This window comes from Artemia franciscana, chromosome 2 (genome assembly GCF_032884065.1).
Source record: "Artemia franciscana chromosome 2, ASM3288406v1, whole genome shotgun sequence".
In the NCBI taxonomy this organism is placed as follows: domain Eukaryota; kingdom Metazoa; phylum Arthropoda; class Branchiopoda; order Anostraca; family Artemiidae; genus Artemia; species Artemia franciscana.
This window is the reverse complement of record NC_088864.1, coordinates 57,166,024-57,185,219: the sequence shown is the minus strand read 5'-3', so window position 1 is coordinate 57,185,219 and position 19,196 is coordinate 57,166,024. Positions and strand designations below refer to the sequence as shown.

The 19,196-nt window shown below is 34.9% G+C and overlaps 1 long non-coding RNA gene across 1 annotated transcript in view; it reads left to right on the top strand.

The window, feature by feature from the left end:
• Positions 1 to 17,214, top strand: part of LOC136043819 (uncharacterized) — a 37,157-nt gene extending 19,943 nt beyond the window's left edge. The window contains exons 2-3 of the long non-coding RNA XR_010621736.1: positions 6,847 to 7,037; positions 14,459 to 17,214. This is a non-coding gene — a long non-coding RNA (uncharacterized LOC136043819). The remainder of the gene's footprint in view (positions 1 to 6,846; positions 7,038 to 14,458) is intronic.
• Positions 17,215 to 19,196: the final 1,982 nt, after the last annotated feature.

Genomic DNA, 19,196 nt, shown 5'->3' with positions numbered 1-19,196 from the left:
TCCGTGAAGGGAGCGCAGGATTTTCTAGCATTATTTAAAAAAAAACAATGAAAAAATAAATGTGACGAAGTTTTTCAACTGAAAGGAACAGAATATTCCTGTTATTATTTTCCTGTAAATATTCCAGAATAATTTCTGTTAAAAGGAACGGAAATTATTACGCATATGAGGGGCTCTCTTCCTCCTAATACCTCGCTCTTTACGCTAAAGTATTTTTAGAAATTTCAACTATTTATTCTACGGCTTTTGTTATTCAGGGGTCATTCTTAAGAAACTGGGACAATATTTAAGCTGTAGCGTGAAGAGTGAGGTACTGACGAGGGGGGGGGGGGTGAACCCCCTCATATATGTAATAAAAATATGAGAATACAGAAGTTTCTTTACGTAAGCTAATTTTTAAGTTGCGTATATCTTTAACTAATAAAATTTATTTTTACTAATAAAAACATTCATAAAAAAATAAAAGTTCTAGTTGCCTTTTTAAGTAACCAAAAAATCGGAGGGCAACTAGACCTCCATCCGCGCTTCTTTTTTTTCGTCAAGATCATTCGATCAAAACTATGAGAAAACCATTTAGCCAAAAAAAAAAAATAAATACGCAAATTTCGTTTTAATTATTCATCTGCGGAGAGCATAAATCAAAACATGCATTGATTCGAAAACGTTCAGAAATTAAATTAAATAAAAACAAGTGTTTTTTAACTTAAAGTAAGGAGTGACATTAAAACATAAAACGAACAGAAATTACTTCAAAATGAAAGGGACTGCTTCCTCATCAGCGCCCCGCTCTTCACGCTAAAGTCCGACTCTTTCTCTTAACTCTATTTTTAAAACAGTAAAAAACTTTAGCGTAAAGAGCGGGGCGTTCACGAGGAAGCAGTCCCTTTCATTTACGAAGTAATTTCTGTTCGTTTTAAGTTTTAATGTCACTCCTTACTTTCAGTTTTTTTTTTTCAATTCGTAAGAAAACTGGTTTTCTGAGAATCCTCGAAGAAAGCTTTCAACTAAGTTTGGTGTTTAGTTTCGAATTAATCAACTGAAGTATTTTAATTAGCCTATTCCTAGGAAAAAAAGTGGAAAAAACAATAAATTTTCAAATGCACTCTGTGCATGCCGTCCCAGTTTTATATACATGGGCATTTTGTATTTGAGAATGATAGTGCTCTTTTGCTCATTTTCTCTTCACCCTTGGTCGGTAACCAAGCTTTGCAATACCCAGCCAAATATATTACTATTCCTCGGCTGAAGCATCTCACCAAAGGAAGCTGTCTATCAAAACCTCTCACAAGACTTGATAATTGGTACTATTTGAAGTTTTGACATTCGACGGTCTCTAGAGAATTAAAAGACAGAAGACTAACCTAACTTCAATTTTGAAGCTCGATGTTTTCAAGTTCACTTAATCACGGCCTTAGTGAATATATACATTTATGTAAGACACAAATCCATGCAAAACAAGTAAGCTTTTCAGAATCCTATCAGCACTCGTCCCCTCGGTTTTGAGGTAATAGCATCAAATTCCTAGGTTGTCTTTATTTTATATTTTCATAATAATATTGCCAAAAAAGGATTAGTACAACAAAAAAGAAGTTTTTTCATCATTGTGAACTAAATAATTTAAAATTTTTTTTAAAGAAATCTATTCCAAAATAAAAAATAAAAAAAAAAACTTAAAATTTAGAACCAACCATTAATCTTATAAAAATTCTTCCTTGTTTGTATTGACGAACTTGGCCAAATTCGCATATGAACAGCCCAAATCTGTCAGCTAGGGTTAAGTACAATATCTCATATAGTTTTCATGGTGCGCGTTACATCTCCTTAATTTTCTGCTTCTGCTGAAACTCTTACCTTCCAAATCTACTTTTCTTTCGGCAGTGTACTAAGAAAGTCCATTACCGAAATGGCCGATAGCGATTATACGCGTTTCTTCAAAAATAAAGGAAAAGATCAGGAGGTAAGATCCCATTGTTGCTCTTTCCTTATTTTTCGAACATAGTTTCGGTATTTTTAGGGAAAAGTACGTAGTATTTCTTACTGTGGAGTGAAAAATTGTGGCCTGTGTAACTAAACTGAGGATGGAGAGTTAACTATTTGCGATTAAAGCAATCGTTACGGAGTAGCATATTGCTTTTACTCCTTGCGTTGGTTATTGTGTATTAACAAATTGTTTATTCGTATATATTTCATAATTGTTTATTTGTATATTTAGAAGTACATAACCCCTACTCCATGAAGACGACCACGGTCTAACAAACAATCCTTGATCAAATTCTCACTTGTCTTTGAAATCTCTTGTCCCAATTTGTATGTTAAAAAAAAGGTAAACTAATTTTGTAGAACTTTGTAACATTCAAAAAACATGTAAGATCCGAGGAAGTGAGGGAATGATAACTCTAAGTAAGAGACTTAGTTATTTAAGTAAGAGAATAATACTTTTACCGTTTGGTAAACGTATAGTAGCCATTACTATTGTTTATAGTGAAGATATCAGTCATTGGAAGTACATAACCCTAATTCTTTCAGAAACAATTAGGAGAAAAACTTTTGAAAAGTTTTTTTTTAATAATTCGTTTTTGATTGCAAAAAAAACTCCTTATTTCAAAATAAGATTTTTTTTCAACATCAAACTTTCATCAAAGTATGAAAACTAGTATCAAAGTACTAAAGTATCAAACTAAAGAACGGATCAAAGTAAACAAAGTATCAAAGTAACAATAAGCAACTTGCACAACTTACAGCTCTTGCACCGTAAATAGAAGTTACCACGTAAAGTACCAAGTCCGAGCATTAAAGTAACAATAATTAAGTCCCATAACTCACAGTCATTGTCCTGAGGCTGTGGGAGGGGGGTCAACCTCGGAAGCATAGTTATTTGGCCTTTGAACTATTTTGAACAAAATGGCTATCTCCATTTGACCGGTTGTCCTTTGAGGAATTGCGGATTGGGCCAGCCATTTGTTCATTGATCGCTTTTAACAAAACTACAAAGAGCCAGAAGTTTCAATTTCTGTTCGAATGAGCCACCTGCAAAGTTAATACGACCACCTCTTCCACAAAACCTCATATTCTAACAATATGCAACTTACATTAGTTACAATCCTTGTCCTGGGGTTTGGGAAGATTTGTCAACCCTTAAGTTATAGTAATTTGAATTTTGGTCTATTTTGAACAAAAAGTTTTTCAAAATTTTGATTAGATGCATTTGAAAAAAAGACACGGGGGGGGGGGGGCTTGTTACTTTTTGAGTGCTTTCTATTCTTAAGAACTTACAACTTACCTAAGTTGCAATTCTTGTCCCGGGTGCTATGGAGGATTTCTCAACCTCTAATTAATAGTGATCTGAATTTTTGACTATTTGGAACAAAATGGTTATCTCAAAATTTTTATCAGGTGTTTTTGGGGGAAAGGTGTGGGGAGGGGGTAGATACCATTCGATAACTTTTGATGACTCTTAAATAGGTATCTAGAATTTTCAATTTCCATTCAAACGAGCCATTTCTGAAGTTTCCAAGACCGTCCCTTACATAAAACCTTATATGCCATCGGGGAATAGCTTACAACACTTGCTCACGGGTTCTGGGGGGATTTGTTGTCCCCGGAGTTTTGTTATTTAATCTTTAACTATTTTGAACAAAATAGCTATCTCAAAATTTTGATTGGATGCATGTGGGTAAAAAGGCTTGAGGGGTTTGGGGGTAGTTGCCCTCTGACCACATTTGACCCTTGGGAAAGGCATTAGAAATTCCGATTTACGTCATCGGATCACATTTACTCTTAAGTGGTGAATTAGAACTTTCAGTTTCTAATCATTTGAGTCTCCTTTAAAGTTTATGCGACGACCTCCTCCATAGAAACCTAGTATGCCCCTACCGCATAATTTACAACCCTTCCTCTGACGGGGGGGGGGCATGTTGAAAACAAAGTTTTGTTATCTTATCGCTGGACTATTTTAAACAAACGGGCTATCTGAAAATTTTCATTTGATGCATTTGAGGAAAAGAGGATGTTTGTGTCAGGGGGAGGGGGGTAGATGCCCTCTGTTAACTTTTGACTCTTAAAAATTAAATAGAACTTTCACTTTCCAAACAAATGAGCTCTCCGAAGTTTATACGATCATCCCCTCCATAAGAATCATATATACCCCTAGAGCATAACTTACAATGCCTGCCCCGGGTCGACGTAGCAGTTTTCCTTATCTGACCTTTGAACTATTTTCAATGAAATGTCTATCTTAAAAGTTTTATCGGATGGTATTCGGGAAAAAAGGGTGTGGAGGGATTAGTTGGCCTCGGATTTCTTTTGACTCTTAGTGAGCTAGAACTTAACAGTTTCCAATCAAATGAGCCCTCTCTGCAGTTTATACGAGCACACCTTTCATAAGAACCAGATATGCCCCATGGACATAACTTAAAACGCTTGCTTCCGGGCCCTGGTGGGTTGCGTTGACACCACAGTTTTTGTTATCTGACGTTTTGTATCGAATGGGTTTGGGGGAAAAGGGCGTGGAGGACCTGAGTCCCTTTGATCTCTATTGACTCATAGAAAGTGAAATAGAACTTTCAATTTCCATTCAAGTGAGCCCTCTAAAGTTTATACGAGCATCCCTTCCATAAGAACCAGATATGCCCCATGGACATAACTTACAACGCCTACCCCTGGGCCCTGGTGGGTTGTGTCAACACCAGAGTTTTTGATATCTGACCTTTGAGCAATATTTTTTTCAATTAGATAGCTCAAAATTTGCATAGGATGGATTTGGGGGGGAAGGCGTGGGGGGGAATAGGGTCCCTGTGATCTCTTTTGACTGATAAAAAGTGAACTAGAACTTTCAATCTCCATTCAAATGACTCCTCTCTGAAGTTTATACGAGCATCCCTTCCATAAGAACCATATATGCCTCCAGGGCATAACTCACAGCACCTTCTCCCAGGTCTTTGGGGGCTATATCGACACCGGAGTCTTCCTCATCTGGGCTTTGAACTATTTTTAACAAAATAGGTATCTCAAAATTTGTATAGATAGGGAAAAAATGGTGTGTTCTTTTGACTCTTAAAAAGTGAACTAGAACTTTCAATTTCCAATCAAATGAGCCCTCTCTGAAGTTTATACGAGCATTCCTTCCATAAGAACCATGTATGCCCCCAGGGAATAACTTACAATGCCTGAGTTAATCTTTATGTTGAGGTCTCCAGTGATGTAATTCAAGATGATATAGTTGTGATCTTAGGGATTTCAAAAAAAGAGTACATAGTTGTCTGTAAGATATAGATTGTGGCAACAATCATGTAAGATAAAAGCCCAATAGATTCCTGTAACAAAATATCTAATGGTGTTAACTGTCATCTAGACGATTGTAAAAAAAAATGAACATATTAAGTGGTATTATCATGTAGGCTGTATCCTTCTCCATATTATGACCCAGATGATTAATTTTCAACGTCGCTGGTTGCAAAAAGGAGAATTTTCGTTTGAAGGTTAATAGAGGGCTAGAGTTAGAGTTTACTGTCCTGTGTTATACGCATCGTATGTACAAAATTATGAGCATTTCAGAAAAAAAGAAAACTTTCTCTTAGCGCTCTCCTGTTCATCAGATTATACATCTCAGTAATACAAAGACCATCTCAAGTTTTTCATAAATATTCGAATACTAGCATAAATATACGGTCCGTAGTAGAAAAAAGGATTTGGGGGAGGGTGGGGTGTGTCAAATATGAAAAAGTGCATATTTATATCATTTTTTTGTCTAGCAGAGGAATATCTTTTGGGCCAATCTCAGAGTGGGAGAACTCCCTCTCCTTCGTACCCACCAATTTTGTGAGTCGGTAGTAAATATTAGGCCCGAGACAAATTTGGTGTTTCTTACCGAGCGTTTTTGCCGTTGCTACTTCAGTGCTGACGCACGGGGTGGCAAACAGTATTCCGTTGTAATATCAGTCGATCATAATAGGTCTGAATGATCACATGTATATCATATTATTGTAATAGATCTATCTAATAGATCATAAATATATCATAGGTCACAAGCCTTTTGTATTTTCATTCAGAATATTTGAAAACCGACAAAATTCACCCCCTCCCCTATACACGCTAAAATACATGTTGCCCCCCCCCCATATATTTATATTAATTTTTCACAGGTATAGGTATTTGGGGGGACACTTAAAATTGAAGCTACTCTGAAATGCTTTAAGTAGAAATTTTCTTAATGTAAATGAATTCAGGTTTTGTTAGATTAGTATTTAGTTTAGGGCATTTAAATTTGATTAACGCTCATTTCTTTTTTATTTATGATAAATAGGCTTTGATTTGCTTACAGGCGAAGGCAGGTGTTAATTTGGGCCCAAACCTCTGACACTTTGATCTTCCTTGAATTTATTTATCTTAGTACCTAAGTGCCTATATAGGCATGTCAATAAAAAAAAAAAGGGAAACATCTTCAACCAGTAGCAGACATTTCGTCAAAGTCATATGCCAAGTTATTTTCGACAGAAAGGAAAAAAAAAGTGGGTAAACTATGGGAAAAAAGTCGGTTTAATAAAGCTACGGAAACACAAAATTGAACAAATTAATATTTAAAAAAGGAAATAAAACCAAAAGAAATAACTAACTTCGGGCATGCAAAGGTCTGAATTTACAACGTGTGATTTAAACCTATCTTATAATAGTGTCTAAAGCATAAGCAATTTCTCTATTGTATTCATAAGTTATTATCTAATAGTCCTCTCTAAATCTCTTCTGCTTATTTGACGCTATATCCATTCGTAATTAAACTGTGTGGTGTTAATTTTTAGATGTCTCTTTAAGAGAGAAAGAGAGAGCAAAAACTGATAGATTGTTTTTTAGGCCTGAACTTCAGTTTGAAGCTGGTTTAGCTTTAACAAATATCGCTTTTGGGACTTCTGAGCAACCAACAACTGTGGTTATGTAAGATCCCATGCCTGCGTTCGTCTCTCTTCTTACTTCTCGTCTTACGAATGTTGCCGAACAAGCAGTTTGTGCCCTTGGAAATATAGCCGATGACGGGGTTCATCGAGGTGAAGTTTTAGATGAAACGTTTTACCGCCTCTATTGAACTTGATTAATACAACCGCCCCTTTAAGTTACTTTCTTCTTTTTCTAGACCTTAATTTTCATTGGATTTTTTAAATATAATTTGCTTTGATCTTTTAAATGGTCCATACGTCAAATTCATGAACAAGAATTGACACAAACTTATCAATAAAAAGAAAGGACCTTTTGTATTCTTCTCGTAGCTTTTATACTCCTTAGTTTACTGGAAGTTTTTCTTTTATTTTGCTATATTCTCATTTATGATTCATTTTTGACTTGGATCTAAATAATTGATATAAACCAATGAAAATTTCAAAGTTTCTTCTAGTGACGTGGCTACCGAAAGTAAAAAAAAAAAAAAAAAACAAGAGCTAATAGCTCATATGGAACTTATGAGGAGGCAAGAAGAGCTAAGAGTCAAGAGCTCATATGGTATGAGCTCTAATAAAATTCTAAGAATCAATAGATTGATTTGAAAGGAAAATTAGAGGCTTGATGCCGGTCAGGATTTAAAATAGGAGCTCTGAGTCACGATGTCCTTCTAAATATCTAAATTCATTCAGATCCGATCACCCACTCTTAAGTTAAAAGTACGTCATTTATTTTAATTTTTCCTCTCCCTTTAGCCCCCCAGATGGCGAATCTGGGAAAACGACTTTATCAAGTCAATTAGTGCATCTCCCTGACACGCCTACCAATTTTTATCGTCCTAGCACGCCCAGAAGCACCAAAATCGCTAAATCACTGAACCCCTCCCCCCAACTCCCCCAAAAAGAGCGAATCCAGTACGGTTACGCCAATCACGTATCAAGGACAGTTGCTTATTCTATCCACCAAGCTTCACCCCGATTTTTCCACTACAAGCGTTTTCCAAGGTTTCCCCCTCCAACTTCCCCCAATGTCAACAGATCTGGTCGGGTTTGAAATAAGAGCTCTGAGACATGAATTCCTTCTAAATATCAAATTTCGTTAAGATCCGGTCACCCATTCTTAATTTAAAAATATCTCAATTTTTCTAATTTTTCAAATTAACACCCCCCCCCCTCCAGCTCCTCCAAAGAGAACGGATCCGTTCCAATTATGTCAATCACGTATCTAGAACTTGTGCAAGTTTCATGATCTCTCTCCATCAAGTTTCCCTCCTCCAACCCCCTATGTCCCCGGATCCAATTCGAGTCGAAAATGGAGCATCCTAGACATAAGATCCTTCTATATATATCAAGTTTCATTCCGATCCGATCACGTATTCGTAAGATAAAAATACCCCAATTTTCACGTTTTCCAAGAATTCCGGTTTCCCCCTCCAACTCCCCCAATGTCACAGGATCTGGTCGGAATTTTAAATTAGAGCTTTAAAGCACACGATCCTTCTAAATATCAAATTTCATTAAGATGTGGTCACCCTTTCGTAAGTCACAAATACCTCATTTTTCCGAATTAACCCCCCCCCCCCCAAACTCCACCAAAGAGAGCAGATCTGGTCTGGTTATGTCAGACACATATCTTAGATAGGTTTGTATTCTTCCCATCCAGTCTCATCCTGATCTCTCCGCTTTAAGTATTTTCTAATATTTCCGGTCCACCCCCCCCCCCCCCCCCCAACTGCCCCCCTCCCTAATGACGCTGGATCTGGTTGAGATTTGAAATAAGAAATCTGAGTTACGAGGTCCTTCTAAATATGAAGTTTCGTGAAGATCCGATCACTCCTTCGTAAGTTAAAAATACATCATTTTTTTTAATTTTTCAGAATTAACTCCCCCCCCCCATAAGAGCGGATCTGTTCCAATTATGTCAATCACGTATCTAAGACTTCTGCTTATTTTTCCCACCAAGTTTCATCCCGATCACTCCAATCTAAGCGTTTTCCATGATTTTTGGTTCCCCCCAAAGTCACCAGATCCTGTCGGGATTTAAAATAAAAGCTTTAAGACACGATATCCTTCTAAAAGTCAAATTTCATTAAGATCCGATCACCCGTTCGTAAGTTGAAAATATCCCATTTTTTCTAATTTTTCAGGATCAACCCCCCCCCCTCAACTAGCCCAAAGAGAGCGGATCAGTTCCGGCTATGTCAATCATGTGTCTAGGACTTATGCTTATTTTTCCCATCAAGTTTCATCCCGATCCCTCCACTCTAAGTGTTTTCCAAGATTTTAGGTTCCCCCCTCCCAATTCCCCCCCCAATGTCACCATATCCAATTGGGATTTAAAATAACAGCTCCTTTCAATCCCTCCAAACATCAAATTTCATTAAGATCTGATGAACCGTTCGTAAGTAAAAAATACATCATTTTTTCTATTTTTTCCGAATTAACCGCCCCCCCCCAGATGGTCAAATCACGAAAAAGACTATTTCTAATTTAATCTGGTCCGGTCCCTGATAAGCCTGCTAAATTTCATCGTCCTAGATTACCTGGAAGTGCCTAAAGTAGCAAAACCGGTACCGGCAGACCGACAGACAGACCGACAGAATTTGCGATTGCTATATGTCACTTGGTTAATACCAAGTGCCATAAAAATGGTATGTTTATCTTTGGATGATATTACTGTCTCCATTGACTAAGTATTAGAAGCTTTTAACTTTCCTCTTCTATTTTACCCCGGTCCAATGCTCTGTTTGTGTAATGATGAAGGAGAGATGAAGGACACGGAGTCCCCGGCGGGACATTCTTCAAGCTGATTTCCGATCCGTGAGCTTTACCCTGTCTGTACTAATTTTTAAGACTTTTTCTTCTTCTTTTACATTGTCTCTGTGCTCAATGAGCACGTTTTTCACAATATCAATTATTTTTGTAACCATATTTTTGGTTTTGCCCTGAATAGTTCTGATTTCTATTTAAAGTGCTCAAATTCTGTTTTTTAGTGTCTCCATATAGTTCTTTTTTCTCTCTATTTAATTTTTGGTTATTTGTTCAGTTTGTAAGTTATGTGTTACTTAAAATTCTAAGACGACTTTTGATGTTTTAATGATTTTCGATTAGTAATTTGTCGACTCCCTGTTGACACAGTACTTATTTTTCTCCTTCTTAGTTGATGCTTTTTGGGCAACACTTCACTGTTAATTTTCTTCGTTTTTCCAAATAATTCGACTTCTCCCTCGGTATTCTCAATTTTGGCTTTAAGTGGGGGGGGGGGGGTGCTTGCATCGAGGAGTGTTTACACTTGCAAATAATTATATCAAACATAAAAATAATAGATACTGATATAGATGAATTAGTAAATCTTAAAAAGAGTGAAAGCTAAATTGAATATTCAAGTCAAACTCAGAAAGAGCAAAGTAAATTCAAGCTGGAGTTTAGCTACTGCCCCCTTCCCCCTCCTCTAACTGCAAAAGTTCTAAATCCTGTTATTTCATTCGCGCGTTTATACAAATTATATTATATACATTTCTTATAAATATAAGCCTTTGTAGCACAGCGGTATTTGCGTTGGACTTAGTCCGGAGGTCGCAGGTTCGATTACTGCCAGAGGCAATTTATTAAATATTTTGTCCTTGGGTGGCGCAGTAGATTTGACCTTAGCTTGGTAATACGGGACCCAGAGATCGAATCAGGCTGCAGGAATGCACTGCAGGGCCAACGCAAGGACCTTAGTAGTCAAGAAGCGTCGTTAATTCTTAAATAAATATAAATATAATTTTGGAAAAAATGAAAGCAAAAAATCTTGAATTACTGAGCTTTGAGGGATTAATTTAATTTATTGTTCACCCACACTATACATAAAGTAAATATGATGGAGTAAGAATAAATATAAAAATGACACAAAGAGAAAAACAAATATACACAAAATCAACGAAAAAAAAACGGATAAGACGGTGGTGAGGGGATAGGGGCGCAGAAGCTGTACTGGAGAGTTTTCTGTGAAGAATCTCCAACTTTGAAGTTATATTTGAAACTGAAAAATTTCTAACAAGAGTCCGGTTTTTTGTCCAAGGTAGAAGATACAGAAGAAATTTGCCAAATTTGAAATAATTTATCCGAATTCTTTTTAAATTACCATTATTAAAAAGGGGGAAAAGACCAGAAGTATAAAGGACAGAATGATCACAGAAAGTAGAACTAAGTTTGGCCAGCGCACGTCTATTATACTTCCATCTGTTTGCAACAATTTTTGCATAGCCAATCTGAATCTTTTTACTTATTAAATAAAAAAAACGAGTTTTTGTAAAGGAAAGTAAGGAGCGAAATTAAAACTTAAAACAAACAGAAACTACTCCGTCTACTAAAGGGGCTTTTCCTCTTCAACGTCCTGCTCTTTACGCTAAAGTTTCTTACTGTTTTAAAAAGTAGAGTTAAGAGAAAGGGTCAAACTTTAGCGTAAAGAGCGAGGCGTTGAGGAGGAAAAGCCCCTTTAATATACGGAGTAATTTCTGTTCGTTTTAAGTTTTAATGTCGCTCCTTATTTTCATTTACAAAAACTTGTTTTTTTTTTATTTAATTTCTGAACGTTCTTGAATCCATGCATGTTTTGATTTTGGTTCTCCGCAAATGAATAATTAAAAGGAAATTTGCATATATTTTTTTTTTGGCTAATTGGCTTTCTCGCAGTTTTGATCGAGTGATTTTGAGAAAAAACGAGCGGGGGAGGAGACCTAGTTGCCCTCCGATTTTTGGGTTACTTAAAAAGGCAACTAGAACTTTAAATTTTTTACGAATGTTTATTAGTAAAAGATATACGTAACTTACAAATTAGCTTACGTAACGAACTTCTTTATTCTCATGGTTTTATTACGTATATGAAGGGATTCACTCCCTCTTCAGTACCTCTCTCTTTACACCAAAGCTTAAATCTTGTCCCAATTTCTTAAGAAGGACCCCAGAATCACAAAAGCCGTAGAATAAATAGTTGAAATTACTAAAAATGCTTTAGCGTAAAGAGTGAGGTATTAGGAGGAGGTGAGCTCATCATATACGTAATAATTTCTGTTCGTTTTAAGTTTTAATGCTTCTCCTTACTTTTAGTTGAAAAAACTTTTTCATATTTATTTTTTCATTGTTTTTTTTTTAATAATGCTAGAAAATGCTGCTCTCCCTTCATGAAACTTTTCTTCCCCCATGACCAATTCTGCGATGAAAAGTTCCCCCAACATATCCCCCTCTTCTCAACCCCCCCCCCAACCTAAAAATCCCCCCAGAAAACGTCTGTACTCTTCCAAATAACCATTACAATATGTAAGCTATGTTCAAAGTTTGTATCTTGTGGCCCCTCCCACGGGGACTGTAGGGGAGTAAGTCGTCCCCAAAGACATAGTTATAAGGTTTTTTTGACTATGCTGAATAAAATGGCTATCTCAGAATTTTGATCTGGTGACTTTGGTAAAAATAATAAGCGTGGGAGGGGGCCTAGGTGCCCTCCAATTTGTTTGGTCGCTTAAAAAGGGCACTAGAATTTTTCATTTCCGTTAGAATGAGCCCTCTCGCAAGATTTTCGGACCACTGGGTCGATACGATCACCCCTGGGGAAAAAAAAAACAAAAAAAAAAAAAACAAATAAACACGCATCCGTGATCTGCCTTCTGGCAAAAAATACAAAACTCCACATTTTTTTAGATAGGAGCTTTAAAATTCTAGAAGAGGGTTCTCTGATACGCTGAATCTGATGGTGTGATTTTCGTTAAGATTATATGATTTTTAAGGGTTCTTTCCTTCTATTTTCTAAAATAAGGCAAATTTTCTCAGACTCGTAACTTTTGATGCGTAAGATTAAACTTGATGAAACTTCTATATATAAAATCAGCATTAAAATGCAATTCTTTTGATGTAGCTATTGGTATCAAAATTGCATTTTTTAGAGTTTTCGTTACTATTGAGCCGGGTCGCTCCCTACTACAGTTCTTTACCAAGAACGATTTGATATCACAAACAGTACTCTGATGTAAGCTCCAAAGATTGTTAATAATATAGATACCAAGCCAACGAATACCATCAACAAGAGGGATAGTGAAGTTATTACAGTAAAGGGGAGTAGCAGCAGTAGAGTTATAGGAAAGAAACTCACATTTATCTATATTAAGTGAAAGGCCAATATCAGAGAAACCATCAGAAACTATAGATACCATTTGGATCGGCTAATCAGAAGCAAGTCGGCAGCATACGCAAGATAAGAAACATCTGCAAGGCCAGAAAGGTATTACCTGAAATCTTAGCCAGCACACTAGAAATACAAATCTGAAAAAGCGTAGGGGACAGAACACCGCCCTACCTAACTCCTCTTCGTACCCTTATAAAAGTGTCTAGTGCAGATCTTAATTGAAGAAAAGAATTTGAATACCAAAACCTAAGAAACATTATAACAAAGAGCTTGACCCCAGAATTATACAGAGAAAAAAGGAGCTGACTGGACCACACTATCAAACGCTTTCGAAAGATCCAAAGCACAAATACAAATGTTTTTATTTCTTAATGTTTCCAGTACTGCCTCAAAACATCCACTTAAAACAGCTGTTACAACTCATCCCAGAGAGAAGATCATTCTCCTTAATCAACGAATTGGGGAAGGATCTCAGAAACAATTGTCAAGCTCTGGAGATGAACAGGTGAATCAACAGCTGATTCAGACTCTGGCTTGGACTTCTTCCGATGCTATTCAACTAAATGATGGGACCGAAGGAGCTTTGTATGAACCTGGAAGACCGGGGCTTTTTAATTTTTTTTCAGCTGTTTTTGCTGGTCCTAATCAAGGTTATTATACATTTCTAACTCTTCTGTGCTTATTCTTCTTATTTTAATTCTACACTTTCATGTCTCATTTCATGTTTCACACTCTTCTTATCCTCTATTTTCTTGTCTAATTCTTCATATTTTGCATAATTTGTAGCAGAGTAGACCTAAGTGTATCGAGGGCCAAGGCTTAAAGCTCCGTTGCCTCCACATCCTGGGAGGCTGGGCTTACCTAGTCACGCCACCCCGTCTCACACAATGAATTGAGTTTGCCAGCACCGAGAATAAAACCCTCATCTTGAAGGACATAAGATCGCAAGTTCTGTTTGATATCCACTCGACTGGGATGGCTCTAGTCTGTTGACGTTAGAATAGAAAAAACTTTCGAAGAAGAAAAAACGAGGATAATTACAGCCTGTGAAAATAGGAAGGATGATGTCCAGACATTTCCGTCGAGACCTTCGCTCGACCGTCCTCAGTGCACAAAAGTAAATAAACAGTAAAGAGAATATACCAATGAAATTCCTAAGGACAAATTGAAACAAAGTAAACACTAAATAAAAAAGGCCTTCTCAAAACAACGGTGATATTTTATTATTCTTGCTTTTGTTTTGTCCTCTGTAAATGAAGGACTTTTTGACAAATATATGTCTCTGTCTTTTTTGTTATAACGGGTTTTAATAAATAAATAATTATTTGCAGACATTTATTCGAAAATGAGTTTCCACAATAATTGATATTTATAGGTGGCGGAAATGCTCAAAATCGAATACCAATGGTAGGCTACATTCTTTCTATTAGATGATGCAAAGAGGAATACCATCAAGGAATAGTATCCAGCCGATGGTGCAGTCTCAGACACGCTCAATGTATGCATAGCCCATATCTGATGCTCTTCCACCTCACATTACAAATCAACTTCCTAATGTATCGCCGCCCAGTCCTTTGACAATTGGTCATCAGTCACCCTCCCTCTACTCAGTAAGATCTAGTTTCTAAACCTGTTAAATGTAATTTATTTGTACAATATAGGAGATAATTGTTAAAGTATGTCATCGTCTATAAGCGTCCTTATCCTTTTCGTGTTGTTTTTTTTAGAGACAAAGTGTTTTGTGTTTTTTAGAAACTAGGAAGCCTTGATGCTTAGTTACATTTTAATTTGGTGAACTTGCAAAAGAGGTAAACAACAAACTGTAGCATATTATAACCTAGCTTCTAAATTAATTTAAAAATCGATTCGTTTATTATACTCCTGATTTTGTTAACATTGGATTCATTTTTTTTATCTATTAATTGAGTGGAAATTATAGGAAGGCTCATTTTTTATTCAATCACGACAATGTTAATATTATACCGGCTAGGTTTTTTTTTAGACTACAAGTGTTCTATCATAATTTTTTAACTTCAGATTATCTTAATAAAAACTTTATTTAACTGGCTTTGCGTATCATGGACATTTAAAAAACCTGATTGCAACGACATCTTGCTATTTGCATACGAGATCCTATTCAAGAAATCTCTGAAAAGATTATTTTCATTGTCAATAATTTTTGTAACCATGTTTCTGGTTTTGCCCTGAATAGTTTGTATTCAGTATTTAGTTTATATTTGTATTTAAAGCGCTTTTATTCTGTTTCTTAGTGTCTCGACATGCTTCTTTTTTCTCTTTTTGGTGATGTGTTCTCAGCTTGTTAGTTTTTTATTGCTCCAAGTTCTATGATAACTTCTGATGTTTTGGTGATTTTCAATTAGTATATTTGTCAACTTTCTTTTGACAGAGTACTTATTTTATTTTTTACAATGTCTGTGGAATAACCAACGGCAGGCCAATACGTTATTAATAAAAAAAAATTGTAGATGTCAGACAAAACTAAAACGGAATATGGGCATAATTTTTAACAACGTTTTAAATACAAGGCAAAACAGCCCCCCCCCCCCCCCCCATTGAAGAGGATATTTTGTACAAAGGATTTAAGCTATCTAGTAAAATGTCCAAAACAATGCTACATGTAAATGCTATTGCACACGGAATGCTATCAATGGCAAGAAAAACACCACATTGTTATTCTATGATTCAAATCTTGATAAAGTTAAATTTTTTTAAATAGATGGCGCTCTTACATTTACGGTTTGTCCATGGTCTGACGTGTTAAAAGGAAAACATGTAACATGTTGGCTTCAAAATGAAAAGTTGATGAAACAATTTTTTTTCTTACCACAACTAATAATTTTGAATAGATATATTATTTTATGAATAGATACAAATAACATTTCTTTGTATGAATTTTGTATTTTTTTTATATTGATTATTTGTCTCTAATATTCAGTTTTCTGTTGAAAAAAAAACGTTTCCCTTCAGGGAATGTTGATATGGTTATTGCAATAAACAAAAATGCATTAATTAGTCCTACTAAATTAGGATAGAATGTTTTAATTTTTAAGCCGAAGACATGAAAACTGGAGAAATATTCATTAAATTAACCAATAACAAACTTTGGCAGTCAAAAAACGAACAGAAATTAAAGTAAAAAAAAAAAAAAATTGATGAATAAATAAATCTTAAAAAGAGTGAAAGCTAAATTGAATATTCAAGTCAAATCTAAAATGAACAAAACTACTTCAGGATGAAGTTTAGCTACTGCCCCATTCCCCCTTCTCTAACCGCAGAATTCCTAATGCCTGTTGCGTCATTTGCGCGTTTATGAAAACAAATTATATTATATACATTTCTTAATTTTGGAAAACAATGAAAGTGAAAAAGGAAATCTTGAACTGCTGAGTTTCTGGGGATTATTATCCTTACATATTAAATATTGAGTTTATTTTTATTAGTTCTTTTCAATAATCTAGATTATTTTAGTGACTTTTTTTCATTTATCGTCGATATTTTGAATCAACTGTTCAGAATACAAAAACTTTTCAGTAAAATACAAATGACGCGATAGACTTTAAAACTTTTACGGTTAGAGGAGGGGAAGTGGACAGTATCTGTACTGCTGCTTGGAATAATTTTTATACAAAAATACTCTGTCGAAAAATCCTAAGATTACGATACAGCCAAGATAAAAATATGTAAAGGAAATTGGATATTTGCATTTTCAGATATCAAGAAAGAAATAATAGATTTTTTTTTCTTTTAGTTTTACACATAAGCAGCTCTCAGCAGAGTATTAAGCGTATGCTTACGCAATAACATTGCTGTGCTAGCATTATTATTTAAGAATTAACGACGCTTCTTGACTACTAAGGTCCCTGCGTCGACCCTGCAGTGCATTCCTGCAGCGTGATTCGATCTCTGGGTCCAATATTACCAAGCTAAGGTCAAATCCACTGCGCCACCACAGTACAAACAATCTGTACTAGCATTCAGCATATAAAATGAAGTTTTTAAAATATTCGGCCGTCAATGGATTTTATTTATATACAACCCTTTACATAAAACAAAATTCTGTTTAGCAATGGCTATGGAATTTGTATTTTACGTCAAATAAAGCTGTAAATATTCTAGTCAACCATTAAAAAGATAATATGTAGAATGAAACAACATCAACATATATAATATATATATATATATATATATATATATATATATATATATATATATATATATATATATATATATATATATATATATATATATATATATATATATATATATATATATATCCAATCAAAAAAAAGGATATAGTGACAGGTAATTAAAAACAAAATATAAAAATGGAATATGTTTTGCATTTTTTTATATCATTTTGTTTTGTGTTTCTTTATATCAGTATGTTCTCATTGTCAGATGTCAGAATGTTCATTGTTTTGTTTAGTACTATCCATCATCTAGATAGAATGGAAAGTGTCATGTTCTGGTATCCATGCAGACAAAAATAAATAATTTTTGCGAAAATGATAGTGTTATTAAGAACAAGTTTACGAAAATGCTATTATGAGTCATTAAAGAATTATGTTCTATGGAAGTTTTTTTGCACTCTGTTAAAGATTTTCATGGTAGACACCTTCTAATACTTCTAATTCAAGATTTGACCTATCTCCCCTAGAATGGCTTGAAGGGGTAGGAGAACCCCACTTGGTTTTGCGAAGTTGTATAAGCCGTTTATTTTGACCTCATTGGGGTCTCAGGTCCTCAATTCTGAGACAGTCTAAGTTGGTTTTTCCTTCTCCTGAAAACATTTTTGCTTTTTCAGATTTCTCGGTAAAGAAATGGCTGATTTTGACAAAACTAGACTTGACAAAAGTTACGATTGATTCCCTTCTCTGCGATTCCTCAAAATTTTTCTAGGGTAAAGGCTAATTTTATTAGCTAAAACCTCTAACATGAACGTTACAAGGGTAATAGAATAGTAATTGAAAAAGCAAGGGTTTAATTAAGCAGGGGACCGTATGCATGGCAAATAAAATGGTTCGAGCCAACAATACGTTTGTAATACCCAATTTTTCGAAAACGGCAAATTTTTGTTGGCAAGATTTCCTGTTGGGAGTATGAGGTTATGTAAGCTACGCAATATGCATATATACCCTCTCTATTCATCTTTTCCTTTTGAAAGCATGGGAGATCCTATGCTCGCAATTAAGCGTTTGTGGAGCTTTTTAGTAAACATTTTACTTATAATTAATGTTTAATATTGTCTGTACTTAAAAACGTTGGTAATTTTGAACCAACGGGGCTATTTTGACCCTATCTTCCGTCGAAAAACTGAACCTAACTATGATTAAGTAAAAAAATATATAGTTTTTCATTCCTTTGTACCTGACTTTAGCAGCAAATTTGTTTTTGGCTTTTATCTCTCATTATTTTCTTTTTGTCAATCCCCATCAATATTGGTATATAAAAACAAAGGCTCCTTTGTTTTTGGCCTAAAACTGTTGCTTCATGCCCCAAAATTACATGTTTTTATTTTTTTTTAATTAAGATTTATTTTCTTCTTTTGTCACTGTGCTACTTGATCATGAATAGGTTGTCCAGAATTCTTAGCAATTTAAATATTTTTTAGTGGTTCAAGCTCGTCTTTTTAATTAGATTTTGTAGAATATAATAAGAAATCCACCTAAACTAACACCAATAATATTTGATTATTATGTTTTTCGAACATTTCTTTCACCTGTAATAACTTACCAACTAGTTATTTATCAATTTAGAAAAAAAGATACTGAATAATATTCCATATGGAATTAAGCTTATAATTTCTTAATTTCATTTCTTACCTTTTTTATTTAATGCCAGAATTTCCTTTAATTTAATTTCATACCTTAAAATCTGTGAACTTCCATGTTAACACGCCATTTTGTTAAGGGGCTAAGACTAAGGTGGCCTAACTATTTACTCTTTTTCTTAATATTTAATCAAATTTACCTTCATTATTCGAAAAAGTTTTTCTGAGTTTACTATTTTTTAGTTTGATTTCTGTAGCTTTAATTCAAGCCAAAAATGACTAAGCAGAAAGATGTAAATTCCTTCATATTTTGATCCTTATT